General features: G+C 41.2%; 1 pseudogene; it reads left to right on the top strand.

Moving 5' to 3' along the window:
* Positions 1-16,580: 16,580 nt before the first annotated feature.
* LOC148774507 (ribosomal protein eL22-like pseudogene) lies at positions 16,581-16,950 on the top strand (annotated as a pseudogene).
* Positions 16,951-19,415: the final 2,465 nt, after the last annotated feature.

The raw sequence follows: 19,415 nt of genomic DNA, 5'->3' as shown, positions 1-19,415 counted from the left end.
GACCATCTGGTGATGTCCACGTACAGAGTGTTCTCTTGTGTTGTTGGAAGAGGGTGTTTGCTATGACCAGTGCATTCTCTAGGCAAAACTCTGTCAGCCTTTGCCCTGCTTTGTTTTGTACCCCAAGGCCAAATTTTCCTTTTACACCAGGTAAAACCTTTTTTACACCAGATACACCTTTTACACTTTGACTTCCTACTTTGCATTCCAGTCCCCTATGATGAAAAGGACATCTTTTTGGGGTGTTAGTTCTCCCTAACACGTGGGGTTAGGAAGCAAGAGAAAGTAACATGAAGATGAAAATCATACTACTTGTTGAATCATAAACATTAGTCCTATTCTCTGATCCAGGAGTCTCAAGCCTTTGCTCAGTGTATGGTCAGGCCACTCAAGATGGCTGTTCTCTTGCGTTCTGTACATTCCCTGCTTGACCAGTGCCTGCTTCATCTACAACCTACTCACAAGACTTACCTTCCTACCTACTTCCCCCAGGCCCCAGCTGGTGATTTTCTTATCAAAGGAGCAGTGACAGGTGTGCCCTTCTGCTGGTTTCCCCAGCAACTAATGAGCCAACCTGATGTTAATGCCCCCCCACAACTGGCAATCTGCCCTTCCTCTGGGGAGCAAAGACTGCCACCATATCCTGCCCATCATCTGCTGCACATGGTGGGGTATTTCTCCAGGACCTTGCTTCAGACATATAAACTCTCCCTCTCCATTAAATCACTGATGAATCTGTCAGTGACTCTGGGCTCTTTTTCAGTATTGAAGTGAGGCAAGCAGAGGCCTTGTGGGCCTGCAGTGTGCGGCCCAATGGTCAGCACCCATTAAACTGTGGCAGGCTGACTTGTTCATTTGAAAGTAACATTAAGTCTCAGACCCATTACAGTTCTTGAGAAAACATAGATTAAAAGTTAAATACTTTGTCAACCACAAGCGCACTTCAGAAGAATGGTGCCTTTGAACTAAATAAATATTTAATGAGAACCTAGTATGTACAAAGCACAGTGACTCAATTCTCAAGTTCCAAAGTCTATTCACATTAATATGAGAGTTGACTGAGAATGCAGACATTAGCTTCTTTCAGCAGAAATCTAAGTTTTGAAGACCTCAGGAGACTTAAGTAACAATAAAGTTCCACTGAAATGTGGATATAATGCAATGGATTCAAAGTGACACAATTCTAATGTCTCTTGACAAACTTATAAGTTCCAAAATGCGTAGATATTCAAATGTCAAGCCTATGAATCCTTAAAGTCTAAACTGACAATGATAGACTTGAGCACTGACTTTCAAGATTGGAGGAAGAAAGTGGCATATCCTACAGCTCAAATTTCTTATCCCTCATCAAATATTGAACCTACTCTTATTACATCCAGTCCTTACTTTTACTGTTCGGTCGCCAAGTCGTGTCCGATTCTTTGCAACCCCATGGACCGAAGTACCCCAATTGCTACTATGCTCATAAAAAATATGTATTTTTTGAGAAAGAGAAATGAGTTTAACTTCAAATTCACTATAGACGGACTATATAATTTATCATTCAACCAGGGACAGTTTGGGAGAGTGAAAGGGGCACTATTAATTATACTGAGACAACAGACATTTTGATCTATTTTACCAGCAAAATAGGTTTATTTGGGAAAAACAAAGAATTGTAATTCAGGACATGAAAGTTATGGTCTGAAGAATGAAGGAGAGGATGGGTGTTTTACAGAGGAGAAAAGGGAGTTAAGAGGGGCTGTTATAAACAGAGTTCACTGGAGAAAAGTGGGAGTTTGAAGTGTGGCTTTTCTTTGGTTGCACTGTCACAGTCTCTCATTGGCTGACATGCTGAGCAAGGAGAAATTCTTCCTCCTTCTAGAGGGTAAAGAACTGGCATTCCTCAGAGCTATTGTGGTTTCAGATTCAGACCACCACAATAAAGTGAATACCACAATAAAGCAAGTCACATGAAATTTTTGGTTTCCCAGTGTATATAAAAGTTATGTTGACATGATAATCTATTAAGTGTGCAATAGCACTATGTTTAAAAAACAGTGTATACATCTCAATGTTAAAGTAATGTTATTGGAAAATGGTTCCAATAGACTTGCTCAATGAAAGGTTTCCAGAAATCTTCAATCTTTAAAAAAAAGAAAGAAAGCAATATCTGCAAAGTACAACACATCTAAGCACAATAAAATATAAGTAGTAACCTTCTTCCTGTTGGGTCTGCAATGGGTATGGAATGGTAAGGCATTGTATGGTAAGGTCAGTTTTCATTTCAATCCCAAAGAAAGGCAGTGCCAAAGAATGCTAAAACTACTGCCCAATTGCACTCATCTCACATGCTAGTAAAGTAATGTTCAAAATTCTCCAAGCCAGGCTTCAGCAATACGTGAACCATGAACTTCCAAATGTTCAAGCTGGTTTTAGAAAAAGCAGAGGAACCAGAGATCAAATTGCCAACATCCGCTGGATCATGGAGAAAGCAAGAGTGTTCCAAAAAAACATCTATTTCTGCTTTATTGACTATGCCAAAGCCTTTGACTGTGTGGATCACAATAAACTGTGGAACATTCTTAAAGAGATGGGAATACCAGACCATCTGACCTGCCTCTTGAGAAACCTGTATGCAGGTCAGGAAGCAACAGTTAGAACTGGACATGGAACAACAGACTGGTTCCAAATAGGAAAAGGAGTATGTCAAGGCTGTATATTGTCACCCTGATTATTTAACTTATATGCAGAGTCCATCATGAGAAATGCTGGGTTGGAGGAAGAACAAGCTGGAATCAAGATTGCCGGGAGAAATATCAATAACCTCAGATATGCAGATGACACCACCCTTAAGGCAGAAAGTGAAGAAGAACTAAAGAGCCTCTTGATGAAAGTGAAAGAGGAGAATGAAAAAGTTGGCTTGAAGCTCAACATTCAGAAAACTAAGATCATGGCATCTGGTCCCATCACTTCATGGGAAATAGATGGGAAACAGTGGAAACAGTGTCAGACTTTATTTTTTTGGGCTCCAAAATCACTGCAGATGCTGACTGCAGCCAGGAAATTAAAAGACGCTTACTCCTTGGAAGGAAAGTTATGACCAACCTAGACAGCATATTAAAAAGCAGAGACATTACTTTGCCAACAAAGGTCTGTCTAGTCAAGGCTATGGTTTTTCCAGTGGTCATGTATGAATGTTATAGTTGGACTATAAAGAAAGTTGAGCACTGAAGAATTGATGCTTTTGAACTGTGGTGTTGGAGAAGACTCTTGAGAGTCCTCTGGACTGCAAGGAAATCCAACCAGTCCATCCTAAAGGAGATCAGTCCCGGTGTTCATTGGAAGGACTGATGTTGAAGCTGAAACTTCAATATTTTGCCACCTGATGAGAAGAGCTGACTCATTTGAAAAGACCATGATGCTGGGAAAGATTGAGGGCAGGAGAAGGGGACGATCAAGGATGAGATGGTTGGATGGCATCACCAACTCGATGGACATGGGTTTGGGTGAACTCTGGGAGTTGGTGATGGACAGGGAGGCCTGGCGTGCTGCAGTTCATGGGGTTGCAGACAGTCGGATATGACTGATTGGACTGAACTGAACTGAACTGAACCTTCTTCCTGTTGGGTCTGCAATCAGTATGGAATGGTAAGGCATGAGCACTCCCCCTTCTGACCTCCTGAGTGCTTTTTTTTTTTTTTTGAAAGGTTTTGGGGTTTTTTAATTTGGTTTGGGGGTATTTACGTGGTTTTAAAAAATAATAGAAAGAAGTTGTTTCTACCATCCAATTAATTTCAAACCCAGAATTCAGATCATGAATAGCCAACAGTGATCCCACAGCACCTAATTCATATTATCCCTCTTCTGAGACTTGAAGTCCCAGTCGAGTGAGAGGTGGTTCCAAGAGGCTGCTGCTGCTAAGTCACTTCAGTCGTGTCCGACTCTGTGTGACCCCATAGACGGAAGCCCACCAGGCTCCCCTGTCCCTGGGATTCTCCAGGCAAGAGCACTGGAGTGGGTAGCCATTTCCTTCTCCACTGTGTGAAAGTGAAAAGTGAAAGTGAAGTCACTCAGTCATGTCCGACCCTTAGCAACCCCACGGACTGCAGCCTACCAGGCTCCTCCATCCATGGGATTTTCTAGGCAAGAGTACTGGAGTGGCTTGCCATTGCCTTCTCCGTTGAGTGCTTTTTAAATGAGGTTTCTATTTATTAATTTTCACAGACATAAACCAAGACTGAGACAAATAACCAGGCTGAAGATACCAGCTGCTCACCTGATAGCTCAGTTGGTAAAGAATCCACCTGCAATGCAGGAGACCTCAGTTCGATTCCTGGGTCAGGAAGATCCACTGGAGAAGGGATAGGCTACCCACTCCAGTATTCTTGGGCTTCCCTTGTGGCTCAGCTGATAAAGAATCTGCCTGCAATGTGGGAGACCTGGGTTTGATCCCTGGGTTGGGAAGATCCTCCGGAGAAGGGAAAGGCTACCCACTCCGGACATGACTGAAGATACTAACTACATTTCAAGGAGTGCAAAGAACCAATCCTTTAACAAAACCATACAGAGTTTGGGAGGCGGGGGAAGGGAATGTTTTTGTATTCAGCTCTAGTTGCTAACTTTTTCTCACTTTCAGGTTGGTTATAAACTTATAATTAGAGCAAAGCTAACCAAAATCTAACATATTAAACAAGGGAGCTTTGCAAGCAATTTTTTCAAGTATTTTCTGGGACTAGCTCAGCACACATTTATTTCTCATAGTTATTTTATTTTGAAATGACTTGCAAGATTTCATTCAGTGTCATCCCTGCAGGGGACACAAACTGCAACTAGCATCAAGAGGAACTGTAATGTTAATTCCCTAAATACCACACTGTTAATTAATCTCAGTGAATAATAGGATTTCTGATGCAAATTGTTCTGATATCATCCATTGCCTAAAGGTGTTTCTAATGATCTATGTGAAATGTCAGAAGCTTTAGTCACCATGTGATAGAGAATTTGGACAAACAAGCAAGGAAATCCAGTTGATCTAAGTTGGGGGTAGCTAGATCAACAGAAACCTGTTAGAGAACTTGAAAGAATTTTATTTTCCCAGGAGAGTTTTCTCTTCCTCAGGAGCAACTGCGATAAAATCAGGACAGGCATGAAATTTCATTAAGAAGTAACTATAATGGACAATGAGTAATGTAAAATAACTCTGGTCATTTCTCTTCCAAGCACACTTCCAGGGAGGTTTGTTTTCCTGATTTTTAAGCAGGTAGTTGCTGAAGAATTCATCTTGGCATTGATGTTGCCATTTGAACATTCTGAAGAAAAGGATTTACACTACGTAGAATCAAATTTAGCAATCCAAACATTGCTATTGTTGCTTCTCATTTTTTTCCACATTGTGCATCATTGAACTATGTATGAACAATAGATTGAGATATGCTACCGTGGATAAAATGCTTATCCTCCTCATCTGATTGACTGCTGCCAGCAAAGAATTTCAGGTTTTTTGGCATTCTTCTTTGACTTCTTCAATTCTAAACATTGATTTACCCTAAGAAAGTACAGACTAGGCATTTATTTATCTACAGAAAACCTTTCTATCTTTGGGGTTGCACAACTGTGATAAAGACTGTTCATTGCCTTTTACTATCCATTACCCCTTTCTTTCTTTTAGTATTAAGTGGACATTTTCTGTCCAAAATTACTTTGCCTTGGTTGGCAAAGTAATATCTCTGCTTTTTAATATGCTACCTAGGTTGGTCATAACTTTCCTTCCAAGGAGTAAGCGTCTTTTAATTTCATGGCTGCAATCAGCATCTGCAGTGATTTTGGAGCCCAAAAAAATAAAGTCTGACACTGTCTCCACTGTTTCCCCATCTATTTCCCATGAAGTGATGGGACCAGATGCCATGATCTTTGCTTTCTGAATGTTGAGCTTCAAGCCAACCTTTGCACTCTCCTCTTTCACTTTCATCAAGAGGCTTTTGAGTTCCTCTTCACTTTCTGCCATAAGGGTGGTGTCATCTGCATATCTGAGGTTATTGATATTTCTCCCAGCAATCTTGATTCCAGCTTGTGCTTCTTCCAGCCCAGCATTCCTCATGATGTACTCTGCATATAAGTTAAATAAGCAGGGTGACAATATACAACCTTGATGTACTCTTTTTTCTATTTGGAACCAGTCTGTTGTTCCATGTCCAGTTCTAACTGTTGCTTCCTGACCTGCATACAGGTTTCTCAAGAGGCAGGTCAGGTGGCTATTAGGAGGGCCTAATATGAGTCAACTCATTGGTAAGAGTTCTAACTACCATAATATGGTAAATATGTAAACCACATTTTACAACCACAGCCTCGTAAAGTCTGAGACATCATGTTATACCTACATGCCCATTCATTTCCTGATTAACCAACCAAAGCATCATTTTATATATTAATGTCACTGTGTAATATCAAAAACTCATTTTTTCTGACTTCATTCTGGGCTTCATCTTTAAAATCTTCACAATTTAATGAAAATTTCTGTTTTTGAAGATGGCTGAATTCCAGGATTTTTAAGGCAAGTGATGGTGAAACCAAAATAAAAGGCATGGTAAGGTCATTTCTGCAAAATTTTCAGCAAATATCAAACTTAATTTAGGATGCAAGGGTGGACATGAGGAGGAAAGCCACAGTTATTGTCTAGGTATCAGACCAGAAGCCTTCAGATGCCTGGTAAAGAGTAAAGAAAAAAAAATAGCCACAGGCAGTAACTGGCATAGACAAAGAGCACAGGAAATAAGATTTGAGAAGACTCCAGCCAGTCCAATCTAACTCCAGTGTACAGTACCTTATAACCAAGATGATTGTTGAGAACACATTTGATCGAACACCTCTTGAGGTGGCTTAAAGCCATGGCCCTTTACCTGAGACTTTGTGTCTCCTGACCCTTGTGACTGAGGGCTGTATATACCCCTGCCCTGTTCAATGAGGATGTGATTTACTATAATAATATAATTTAATAAATGATTTAACTGAACCTGGCTTACTGACCCAAAATATCATCCTCACCAAAGAGATGTAACTAAGTAGTTATTATCAGCCGAAATGCTGGGTCCCCAAGATAAGCAGCCACTGCTGCTTCCCAAGATAAAACTTAACACTTACTGACTCTAGAAAACAAGCCAAATCACTATCTTAGTTTTGTGGGCATTAAGCTGTGTCTCTGAAGAGCCAATAGCTTCTGATTCCACTTATTACTGACAGATGCTCTCTGCAAAAGGCACAACATTCTTTGCTGCTAAGTCACTTCAGTCGTGTCCGACTCTGTGTGACCCCATAGACGGCAGCCCACCAGGCTCTGCTGTCCCTGGGATTCTCCAGGCAAGAACACTGGAGTGGGTTGCCATTTCCTTCTCCAAGGCATGAAAGTGAAAAGTGAAAATGAAGTCACTCAGTCGTATCCAACTCTTAGCGACCCCATGGACTGCAACCTACCAGGCTCCTCCACCCATGGGATTTTCCAGGCAAGAGTACTGGAGTGGGGTTCCATTGCCTTCTCCTTCTCAACATTCTTTGGCTAGACCCAAATCCATAATGAGACATACAACCAAATATCAGAAGCAAGAGGCAGGCATCAAACCAAAGACAGAAAAACCAGCTGGAACAACTGTTTTTCTAGTTCTGAAAGGAGGACCTCCTCATCCCAACAGGAGTTCACTGTTTTCGTGGCGACCAGAGAGAAACATGCTGGAAGGAGAGGAGTTTCGGGGACCAGCCTCGATATGGCCCAGGGTATCCTCGGGATGAACGGCGTCGGCGTCAGAGAGAGAGAGAGAGAGAGAGACAGGGGCTGATGATTCCTTGGTTTACGCTGGAAACCAGTAAAACCCCAGCACGGGGTTTGCTCTGTTTACGTAGGCCGCAGGCGCCCTCTCGAATCACTGGAGGCACCCCACCAGGGCACCCCCTCGAGTGGGTCTTAGAAGCCCAGGCAGATAAGTAAACGCAGAGGGCCCAGCGCTCCAAGGATCTCAACCAGAAAAAGGAGAATAGAGAAAAGGACGGAAAAAGAGAAAGAACGACACGGGGAGACCAAGCTTCAGTGAGCAAGGCCCAAAACTTTATTTTCCAGTGCTGCTTTTATACCCTAAGTTGTGCGCATAAGAAACAGAGAAAGGGAGGTATAGAGTCACGCCAAAATCGCGTGGGGTCAGCAGTCTTGATTCTTATCAGGGTCAGGGCTTATTTTTGTGTGTCTCGTGATAAAAGTTTTAGGTGGTTTACATCATCTTCTGGCCAGGGGGCCTGCTAACAGTTTATGGCCCTCTCTCCTAACAATAGGTTAGTTAGCAAGTAAAAGGCTTATATTCTTTTAAGGTGACTTTCCTAAAGTCAGGTGCTAGACGCATGACAAAGTTACATTCCTATAAGGCACAGGTATAGTGAGCTACAAGAAAGGAATTTATTAACTTAAGATCTGATGTGGTTAAATCAAAGGCTACTACTTATATTCTCTATATGTGATTAATATATTTCCAAGGATACAATAGATAGAGGAAACTGTAGCAAGCATTGATTCAACAATGAAATCTTTTTTAGTACTATTCTAATGATTTTAAAATCTTCAACAGATTTCTGTATTTTAGAATATTAGGCTTTCTGTCCTTGCATGGCTGGGAGGCTATAAACAGTCACACTCATAGTTGTAAGAGCCCGGACAAACTTGTCATGCAAGTTAGAAAGCTGTCAGACTTACTTCACTAAGCCAGAAAGAAAAACACCAATACAGTATACTTTGGAGAAGGCAATGGCAAGCCACTCCAGTACTCTTGCCTAGAAAATCCCATGGATGGAGGAGCCTGGTAGGCTGCAGTCCGTGGGGTCGCTAAAGGTCGGACACGACTGAGCGACTTCACTTTCACTTTTCACTTTCACACATTGGAGAAGGAAATGGCAACCCACTCCAGTGTTCTTGCCTGGAGAATCCCAGGGACGGGGGAGCCTGGTGGGCTTCCGTCTGTGGGGTCACACAGAGTCGGACACGACTGAAGTGACTTAGCAGCAACGCATATATATGGAATTTAGAAAGATGCAAATGATAACCCTGTATACCAGACAGCAAAAGAGACACAGATGTATAGAACGGTCTTTGGGACTCTATGGGAGAGGGTGAGGGTGGGATGATTTGGAAGAGTGGCATTGAAACACGTATGTTGTCATATGTGAAACAAATCACTAGTTCAGGGTCAATGCATGTTATAGGATGCTCGGGGCTGGCATGCGGGGATGACCCAGAGGGAGGATAAAGGGAGGAGGGAGGTGGGAGGGGGGTTCAGGAGGGGGAACTGATGTAGACCCGGGGCGAATTCATGTCAATGTATGGCAAAACCAATCAATATAATATTGTAAAATAATTTGCCTCCAATAAAAAATAAATTAATTAAAAAAATAAAAATAAAAAAAGAAAGCTGTCAGAGGGGCTTGGATTGGAACACTCCTATTAAGCCGAGGAGAACTTTTAAACTACAGCTCTGAATTAATGTTTTCGGAGAAAGGTGGTTGGGGGGAAGCCCCCATAAGTATTAGAGGACTTGGTAAGAGGCATAAGATAGTAAGGCAGTCAGACTCCGGTTTTCTTTGGGGTAGATGCTCAGGTAAGTCCAGGGGGTTCCTCGAGTCCTGATTAGCCTTTGCCCGTCAGGCCTCTTCCCCAGTTGACCTTTGCCACAGGTAGGATTCCCCTCGCTGGCTCCCGGCAGAGGAGTATATTATATAATTATGCCTACAGTTGCCTTTGGCAGCTATATATATATATATATATATAGGCATACAGAGATAGATAGATAGAAAGATAGATGGGCTTAACTCCTAAATGACATTTATTTATAGCTTTTTTAAGTAATCTAATGACAGAGTCAAAACTGAATGCACAAACTTTTCATTCTTAAAATATATCGAAACAGATTTGTAGAGGTTGCAAATAAAGTCAAAAGAAAAAAAAATTATCTGGGATCTATTGTAAAAGAAGAAGTGCTTTGTACCATCTATTAAATAAAAATTTTAGAAAAAAGAAGAAGTGCACCAGAGCAATAAAACAGTCAAGTGCATGCTAAGTCACTTCACTCATGTCCAACTCTGTGAGACTCTACGGACTGAGTATAGCCTACCAGGCTCCTCTGTGTGCAGGATTCTCTAGGCAAGAATACTTGAGTGGGTTGCCATGCCCTCCTCCAGAGGGTCTTCCTGACCCAGGGATTGAACCTGCATCTCTTGTCTCTTCTGCATTGGCAGGCAGGTTCCTTACCACTAGCAGCACCCGGGAAGGCCAAGCAGTCAAGGAAGACTTGAATTCAAGACTGTTGCAACAGGGAAGAGAGACTATTGCAATAGGGAGAGAATGAACACAGCTCACTGAATAAAATGCAGGAAGATTTTTAAGTGTGGCAGTGAGCTAGAGGAAAAGTCCTGGAGGACATCAGGGTAGAGATTGGTCAGTGTGATTAGGCATTTGTATTTGCTAATTGATGTTGATTGAAGTTAGACTTCTACCCTCTCAAAAATAATGGGACACAGGGACTCTATTTTTCTTGTGGATCATATTTCAAATATTGGCTCCCAAGTCGTTGAGAAAAACATTCTAGGGTTGTAGAATATTTACATCTCAAAAGGTAAAGAAAGAATTTACAATAGCAAGTTTTCTAAAGTAAATGCTCTAAGGAAAGGGAAGTCAGGGTCTATTGTCAAGAAGAAACTTTCCAAAGTTTAGTCTAGCTGAGAGGAATGTTACGGCCACCCTGGTCACTATTTTCAGCCTTGGAAAGAACATAATGAAAACTATCTGCATCTGGTTCAATAAAGATTCCCCTTTTCTCTGATTTAGTCCCATAATTCTATTTTGCAGGTTAATTGCTTCAGTGAATGATTATTCTTAAGGCAAATCACACTAAAATCCTCTTTGCAAATGCTGTCTTCCATTTTCAACTTAAATCCTCCTTGGGGACTTGCTACAAACCAAAAGCACATTCCATTCGATATTTAAACTAAGAGTACTCTCCCACCTAGGTAAATCCTTCAAGAAGAGGAGATCCCAAGTTTAATTGTCCACAAAGGCTTTGGGAAAATCTTTTCTGCAGAGTATTTATACTATATGTAGGAAGCTTTTGACTCAGCTGGCCTCTCAACTTAAAACTCTTAATAAATGTTTCACTTCTTTCATGTTTGTATCTGTCACTTATCACTCAGTGGGACTAGAGAGCAGGAATGAAAGATTTCTGACAACTGTTCTAACAAAAACATAATGAAATTCTTCTGATGAATCCTATTTTAACAGGTCATGGCATCAGATTGACAAGTCCAGGAATTCATTTGATTACTGGAGCCTTACAGGGGAAAATGAGGTCTGAGAAAACCAGCTGATAAAAAAAAGCACAGCAAAGGTCGAACAAATCAGAAAAATGATCAGCCTAATGAGCCACAAAATTATTTATTTGCTTGTAAAAAAGAAACTAGACATAGTTCATCATACATAAACCAATACCTGTCTTAGTTGATGGAACTCAGACAAAAAGAAATGGGGTGGGGGTGTTCAGGTGTGCAGCCTAGGGAGGGGATTATTGGATTTTTAACAATCTGAAAACTCTTGAGACATACTCTAAGTCAAAATAATTAGGAAACCACTGTTGATTGAAAAGAAATCTTGTCTGACAGGGGTTCCAGTTTGTTAAGGTGGTTACTGTACAAACAGGAACGGGAAGCACTGAATCTTAGTACATTTTGTTATTTGGTTTCTATTTGTTCATGCCTATCAGTTCAGTTCGTCCAATAAGTGGTGGCTGCGTGGGCACAGGAGGGCCGAGAGGAGCTACTCCACATTCAAGGTCAGGAGGGGCGGCCTTGAGGAGATACCCCTCATCCAAGGTAAGGTGCAGCGGCTGCACTTTCTTGGAGCAGTTGTGAAGAGATATCCCATGCCCAAGGTAAGAGAAACCCAAATAAGATGGTAGGTATTGCGAGGGGGCATCAGAGGGCAGGCACACTGAAATCATAATCACAGGAAACTAGTCGATCTGATCACATGGACCACAGCCGAATGTGGTCCACTGGAGAAGGGAATGGCAAACCACTTCAGTATACTTGCTTTGAGAACCCCATGAACAGTAGCAAAGAGCAAAATGATAGGATACTGAATGAGGAATTCCCCAGGTCCGTAGGTGCCCAGTCTGCTACTGGAGATCAGTGGAGAAATAACTCTAGAAGGAATGAAGGGATGGAGCAAAAGCAAAACCAATACCCAGTTGTGGATATGACCAGCGATAGAAGCAAGGTCCGATGCTATAAAGAGCAATATTGCATAGGAACCTGGAATGTTAGGTCCATGAATCAAGGCAAATTGGAAGTGGTCAAACAGGAGATGGCAAGAGTGAACATAGACATTCTAGGAATCAGTGAATTAAAATGGACTGGAATGGGTGAATTTAACTCAGATGACCATTATATCTACTACTGTGGGCAGGAATCCCTTAGAAGAAATGGAGTAGCCATCATGGTCAACAAAAGAGTCCAAAATGCAGTACTTGGATGCAATCTTAAAAACGACAGAATGATTTCTGTTCGTTTCAAGGCAAACCATTCAGTATTACAGTAATCCAGGCCTATGCCCCAACCAGTAACGCTGAAGAAGCCGAAGTTGAACGGTTCTATGAAGACCTACAAGACCTTTTAGAACTAACACCCAAAAAAGATGTCCTTTTCATTCTAGGGGACTGGAATGCAAAAGTAGGAAGTCAAGAAACACCTGGAGTAACTGGCAAATTTGGCCTTGGAGCACGGAATGAAGCAGGGCAAAGGCTAATAGAGTTTTGTCAAGAGAACACACTGGTCATAGCAAACACCCTCTTCCAAAAACACAAGAGAAGACTCTACACATGGACATCACCAGATGGTCAACACCGAAATCAGATTGATTATATTCTTTGCAGCCAAAGATGGAGAAGCTGTATACAGTTAGCAAAAACAAGACCAGGAGCTGACTGTGGCTCAGATCATGAACTCCTTATTGCCAAATTCAGACTTAAATTGAAGAAAGTAGGGAAAACCACTAGACCATTCAGATATGACCTAAATCAAATCCCTTATGATTATACAGTGGAAGTGAGAAATAGATTTAAGGGACTTATTTGATAGATAGAGTGCCTGATGAACTCTGGATGGAGGTTCATGACATTGTACAGAAGACAGGGACCAAGACCATCCCCATGGAAAAGAAACGCAAAAAAGCAAAATGGCTGTGTGAGGAGGCCTTACAAATGGCTGTGAAAAGAAGAGAAGTGAAAAGCAAAGGAGAAAAGGAAAGATATAAGCATCCAAATGCAGAGTTCCAAAGAATAGCAAGGAGAGATAAGAAAGCCTTCCTCAGTGATCAATGCAAAGAAATAGAGGAAAACAACAGAATAGGAAAAATAAGAGACCTCTTCAAGAAAATTAGAGATTCCAAGGGAACATTTCATGCAAAGATGGGCTCGATAAAGGACAGAAATGGTATGGACCAAACAGAAGCAGAAGATATTAAGAAGAGGTGGCAAGAATACACAGAAGAACTGTACAAAAAAGATCTTCACGACCAAGATAGTCATGATAACGTGATCACTGACTTAGAGCCAGACATCTTGGAATGTGAAGTCAAGTGGGCCTTAGAAAGCATCACTACGAACAAAGCTAGTGGAGGTGATGGAATTCCAGTTGAGCTATTTCAAATCTTGAAAGATGATGCTGTGAAAGTGGTGCACTCAATATGCCAGCAAAATTGGAGAACTCAGCAGTGGCCACAGGACTGGAAAAGGTCAGTCTTCATTCCAATCCCAAAGAAAGGCAATGCCAAAGAATGCTCAAACTACCGCACAATTGCACTCATCTCACACGCTAGTAAAGTCATGCTCAAAATTCTCCAAGCCAGACTTCAGCAATATGTGAACCATGAACTCCCAGATGTTCAAGCAGGTTTTAGAAAAGGCAGAGGCACCAGAGATCAAATTGCCAACATCCTTTGGATCATGGAGAAAGCAAGAGAGTTCCAGAAAAACATATAGTTCTGCTTCATTGACTATGCCAAAGCCTTTGACTGTGTGGATCACCATAAACTGTGGAAAATTCTGAAAGAGATGGGAATACCAGACCACCTGACCTGCCTCTTGAGAAACCTGTATGCAGGTCAAGAAGCAACAGTCAGAACTGGACATGGAACAACAGACTGGTTCCAAATAGGAAAAGGAGTGCGTCAAGGCTGTATATTGTCACCTTGCTTATTTAACTTATATGCAGAGTACATCATGAGGAACGCTGGGCTGGAAGAAGCACAAGCTGGAATCAAGATTGCTGGGAGAAATATCAATAACCTCAGATATGCAGATGACACCACCCTTATGGCAGAAAGTGAAGAGGAACTCAAAAGCCTCTTGATGAAAGTGAAAGAGGAGAGTGAAAATGTTGTCTTGAAGCTCAACATTCAGAAGACAAAGATCATGGCACCTGGTCCCATCAATTCATGGAAATAGATGGGGAAACACTGGAAACAGTGTCAGACTTTATTTTTTTGGGTTCCAAAATCACTGCAGATGCTGATTGCAGCCATGAAATTAAAAGACGCTTACTCCTTGGAAGGAAAGTTATGACCAACCTTGATAATATATTAAAAAGCAGAGACATTACTTTGCCAACCAAGGTCCGTCTAGTCAAGGCTATGGTTTTTCCCATGGTCATGTATGGATGTGAGAGTTGGACTGTGAAGAAAGCTGATCGCCGAAGAATTGATGCTTTTGAATTGTGGTGCTGGAGAAGACTCTTGAGAGTCCCTTGGACTGCAAGGAGATCCAACCAGTCCATTCTAAGGGAGATCAATCCTGGGTGTTCACTGGAAGGACTGATGCTAAAGCTGAAACTGCAATACTTTGGCCACCTCATGCGATGAGTTGACTCACTGGAAAAGACTCTGATGCTGGGAAAGGTTGGGGGCGGGAGGAGAAGGGGACGACCGAGAATGAGATGGCTGGATGGCATCACTGACTCTGTGGACATGAGTTTGAGTGAAGTCCAGGAGTTGGTGATGGACAGGGAGGCCTGGCGTGCTGTGATTCATGGGGTCGCGGAGAGTCGGACACGACTGAGCAACTGAACTGAACTGAACTGAACATTTAAATCAGTAGACTTAACATTCAGTTCAGTTCAATTCAGTCGCTCAGTCGTGTCCGACTCTCCGCGACCCCATGAATCACAGCACGCCAGGCCTCCCTGTCCGTCACCAACTCCCGGAGTTCACTCAAACTCATGTCCATTGTGTCAGTGATGCCATCCAGCCATCTCATCCTCTGTCATCCCCTTCTCCTCCTGCCCTCAATCTTTCCCAGAATCAGGGTCTTTTCAAATGAGTCAGCTCTTCGCATCAGCTGGCCAAAACATTGGAGCTGCAGCTTCAGCATCAATCCTTCCAATGAACACCCAGGACTGATCTCCTTTAGGATGGACTGATTGGATCTCCTTGCAGTCCAAGGGACTCTCAAGAGTCTTCTCCAGCACCACAGTTCAAAAGCATCAATTCTTCTGTGTTCAGCTTTCTTTATAGTCCAACTCTCACATCCATACATGACCACTGGAAAAACCATAGCCTTGACTAGATGGACCTTTGTTGACGAAGTAATGTCTCTGCTTTTTAATATGCTGTCTAGGTTGGTCATAACTTTCCTTCCAAGGAATAAGCGTCTTTTAATTTCATGGCTGCAGTCACCATCTGCAGTGATTTTGGAGCCCAGAGAAATTAAGTCAGCCACTGTTTCCACTGTTTCCCCATCTATTTCCCATGAAGTGATGGGACCAGATGACATGATCTTAGTTTTCTGAATGTTGAGTTTTAAGCCAACTTTTTCACTCTCCTCTTTCACTTCCATCAAGAGGCTCTTCAGTTCTTCACTTCCTTCCTTCCTTAGAACAAAAGAATACATGTACCTACTGTTTTGTCCACTGATCAAATATGGTACAGATGCAAGATCCAGTTTTATATGATAGCACCCAGTGAAGAGAGTTGTTTCAGTGTGATAATTAGCCTGTATTTCTGTTTAACACCCTTTTTACATCTCTATCTGGCACTAGAAGCCAGTGTCTTTTTCTCACATAATTACCAAATGTAATCCTCCAAAATAGTACAAGATGCATTATAAATGACCAGCACAGTTAGTATTTATACTGTAGAGGCAAGGAGACCTCTGATGTTCATCATTAAAACAAAAATAGACTGGTTTTGAAGGGCTGTTTTTTTTTTAAATAATCAAAAGCTCTCAGAAAGATGTAAAATTAGTACATAGAGTCCCTTGTACCCTTAACCTAGTTTCCCCCAACAGTGACATCTTATACAACTGTAGTATAATATCAAAACCAGGAAACTGATATTGGTAAAATATGTTCACTAGACTACTGACTATAGACTATAGAATTTATTCCATTTTTATAATACTTTACATTCACATGTTTATATGTATGCATGTGTTTTGTAGTTCTATGAAATTTTATCCCAAATATATAGATTTATAGAACCACCACCACAATCAAGACACAAATCTGCTCTCTGATCGTGTGGCAAGCCTTCAAGATGGCACCGAAGAAAGACAAGAAGCCTAAGAAGTCAACCTGGAAGTTTAATTTGAATCTTACTCATCCAGTAGAAGATGGAATTTTTGATTCTGGAAATTTTGAACAGTTTCTGTGGGAGAAGTGAGTGGAAGGACTGGAAATCTTGGGAATGTCATTCACATTGAACGCGTCAAGAATAAAATCATAGTCGTTTCTGAGAAACAGTTCTCCAAAAGGTATTTGAAGAACCTTACCAAGAAATACCTTAAAAAGAACAATCTTCGTGATTGGCTTCCTATGGTTACATCTGACAAGGAGATTTATGGGCTTCGTTACTTCCAGATTAGTCAAGATGAAGATGAATCTGGGTCTGAGGACTAGATAATGCCATCCTTTATAGGGCTTTGCTTGCTAATAAAACAAATTAAGCATACAAAAGAAAGAAACATCTTGAAATGGACCTTTAACTTATCAGTGAATAAAATATATTACTCTGTATGTTAAACATTCATCTCTTTTATTTAAGTGTATGCTGTTTATATGGTGCTGGCTTTCCTTTAATACTTTTTTATATTTTTATTGGAGTATAGCTGATTTACAATGTTGTGTTACCTTCAGGTGTACAGCAAAGTGAATGAGTTATACATATATCCACTTGTTCTTTAGTCATATCGACCATTACAGAGTACTGAGTTCCCCGTGCTATACAGCAGTTTTTTAGTTTATGTTTTATGTATGCTAAGTCACTTCAGCTGTGTCCGACTCTTTATAAACCCATGGATTGTAGCCCGCCTGGCTCCTCTGTCCATGGGATTCTCCAGGCAAGAATACTGGAGTGGGTTGCCATTTCCTACTCCATCTGTTTTATGTATAGTAGTGTGTATACACCAGTGTCAGTCTCCCAGTGTATCCCTCTCCCCTGTATCCCCTGGTAATTGTAAGTTTTCAACATCTGACTTCTGTTTTGTAAATAAGCGTTTGTCCCCCTCCCCTTCAAATACTTTGTATAAGCAATATTTAAATAGCTTGTAGTTAGTGGAATTTCTTTCAGGATTTCTGTAATGTACTGGTTTTACAGATGTCCTCAAGTTAAAAGTCTATAGTGCAAAAAGCACAATTTTAGGTGTAACGATATAATAAAATATTTAGATTCAAAAAAAAAGATACAAATCTGTTCTACTACTGCCAAAGAACTCCTTCATGCTACCCGTTTATGTTCACAGCATACATGGACCCCATCCCTGCCATGTCCCTGTCCCCTGCCAACCACTAGTCTGTTCTGTTGTTCAACAAAGGTTATACAAATACAATCATACAGTATATAACCTTTTAAGATTTTTCATTAAAAATAATACTCATGAGATCCAACCAGATTGTTTTAAGTATCAGTAGTTGGTTCCTTCTGCTGCTGAGTAGCATACCATTGTATCGATGTTCCACAGTTTGTTCTATTCAAATACTGAAGGACAATTGGGTGGTTTCTAGTTTTTGCTGTTACAAAGAAAACTGCTGTGAACACACATCCATATGTTTTGGTGTGAACATAGGTTTTCATTTCCTTGGGCAAAACGCCCTAAAGAGCATTTTCTGGATCATACAATAAATCCACACTTACTTTATGAGAAAATTGTCATACTGTTTTCCAGAGTGGGTGCACAATTTTACATTTCCAATAGCAACATATGAGAGATCCAGTTTCTCCATGTTATTGGTAGCATTTGGTACGAACACTATTTTTCATTTAGCTATTATAATGGTGTATAAAGATATCTCATTGTGGTCAGATTAGATTTCTGTACATTCAGTTCAGTCGCTCAGTCAAGTCCGACTCTTTGCAACCCATGAACCGCAGCACGTCTGGCCTCTCTGTCCGTCACCAACTCCCAGAGTTCACCCAAACCCATGTCCATCAAGTCAATGATGCCATCCAACCATCTCATCCTCTGTCCTTCCCTTCCCCTCCTGCCCTCAATCTTTCCCAGCATCAGGGTCTTTTCAAATGAGTCAGCTCTTCGCATCAGGTGGCCAAAGTACTGGAGTTGCAGCTTCAACATCAGGACAATGAATGTAAGGACAATGAACACCCAGGACTGATCTCCTTTAGGATGGACTGGTTGGATCTCCTTGCAGTCCAAGGGACTCTCAAGAGTCTTCTCCAACACCACAGTTCAAAAGCATCAATTCTTTGGTGCTCAGCTTTCTTTATAGTCCAACTCTCACATCCATACATAACCACTGGAAAAACCATAGCCTTGACTAGACGGACCTTTGTTGACAAAGTAATGTCTCTGCTTTTTAATATGCTGTCTAGGTGGGTCATAACTTTCCTTCCAAGGAGTAAGCGTCTTTTAATTTCATGGCTGCAATCACCATCTGCAGTGATTTACATTATGCCCCCATTAATAAATTATAGCCTTCTACATAGTTCCCAGTATTCACCAATATAGATGCACTTCATATCTATAAGGCTTTAGTTTTCTCTCTCCTACCCAACATTTTCTCCCTTACAGACACATAATTTCACCCAAACATTATCTATAAAACTGCTTTTAATTTTGTCCTTATCTTTAATCACATGTCCAAAATACTGTAAGACTAGTCTGAAAAGTGGATTTAGTTTGCATTTAGGAATGAGGAAGCAAAGTTAAGTGTTTTAAGGCTCCATAAGGCATTCATAATATGGGTCTGATTTTGTAAATAAAGTATTTACAGGCTTGAAGGTAGGAAAGAGAATGCTTGTAGGGGCAGTTTCCTTCAGTCAGGCCAGTAGCTGTGGATTCTATGACCTATCAAAAACATAAGGGGCATCATGTTTTGGGAGATAGTTTGGGACTGGGGAATGGAAC

This window comes from Moschus berezovskii, chromosome 21 (genome assembly GCF_049115385.1).
Source record: "Moschus berezovskii isolate FMDL1 chromosome 21, NW_MosBer_1.0, whole genome shotgun sequence".
Lineage (NCBI taxonomy): Eukaryota > Metazoa > Chordata > Mammalia > Artiodactyla > Moschidae > Moschus > Moschus berezovskii.
Note: the sequence above shows the minus strand (reverse complement) of the source record. Positions and strands in the feature narration are given on the sequence as shown.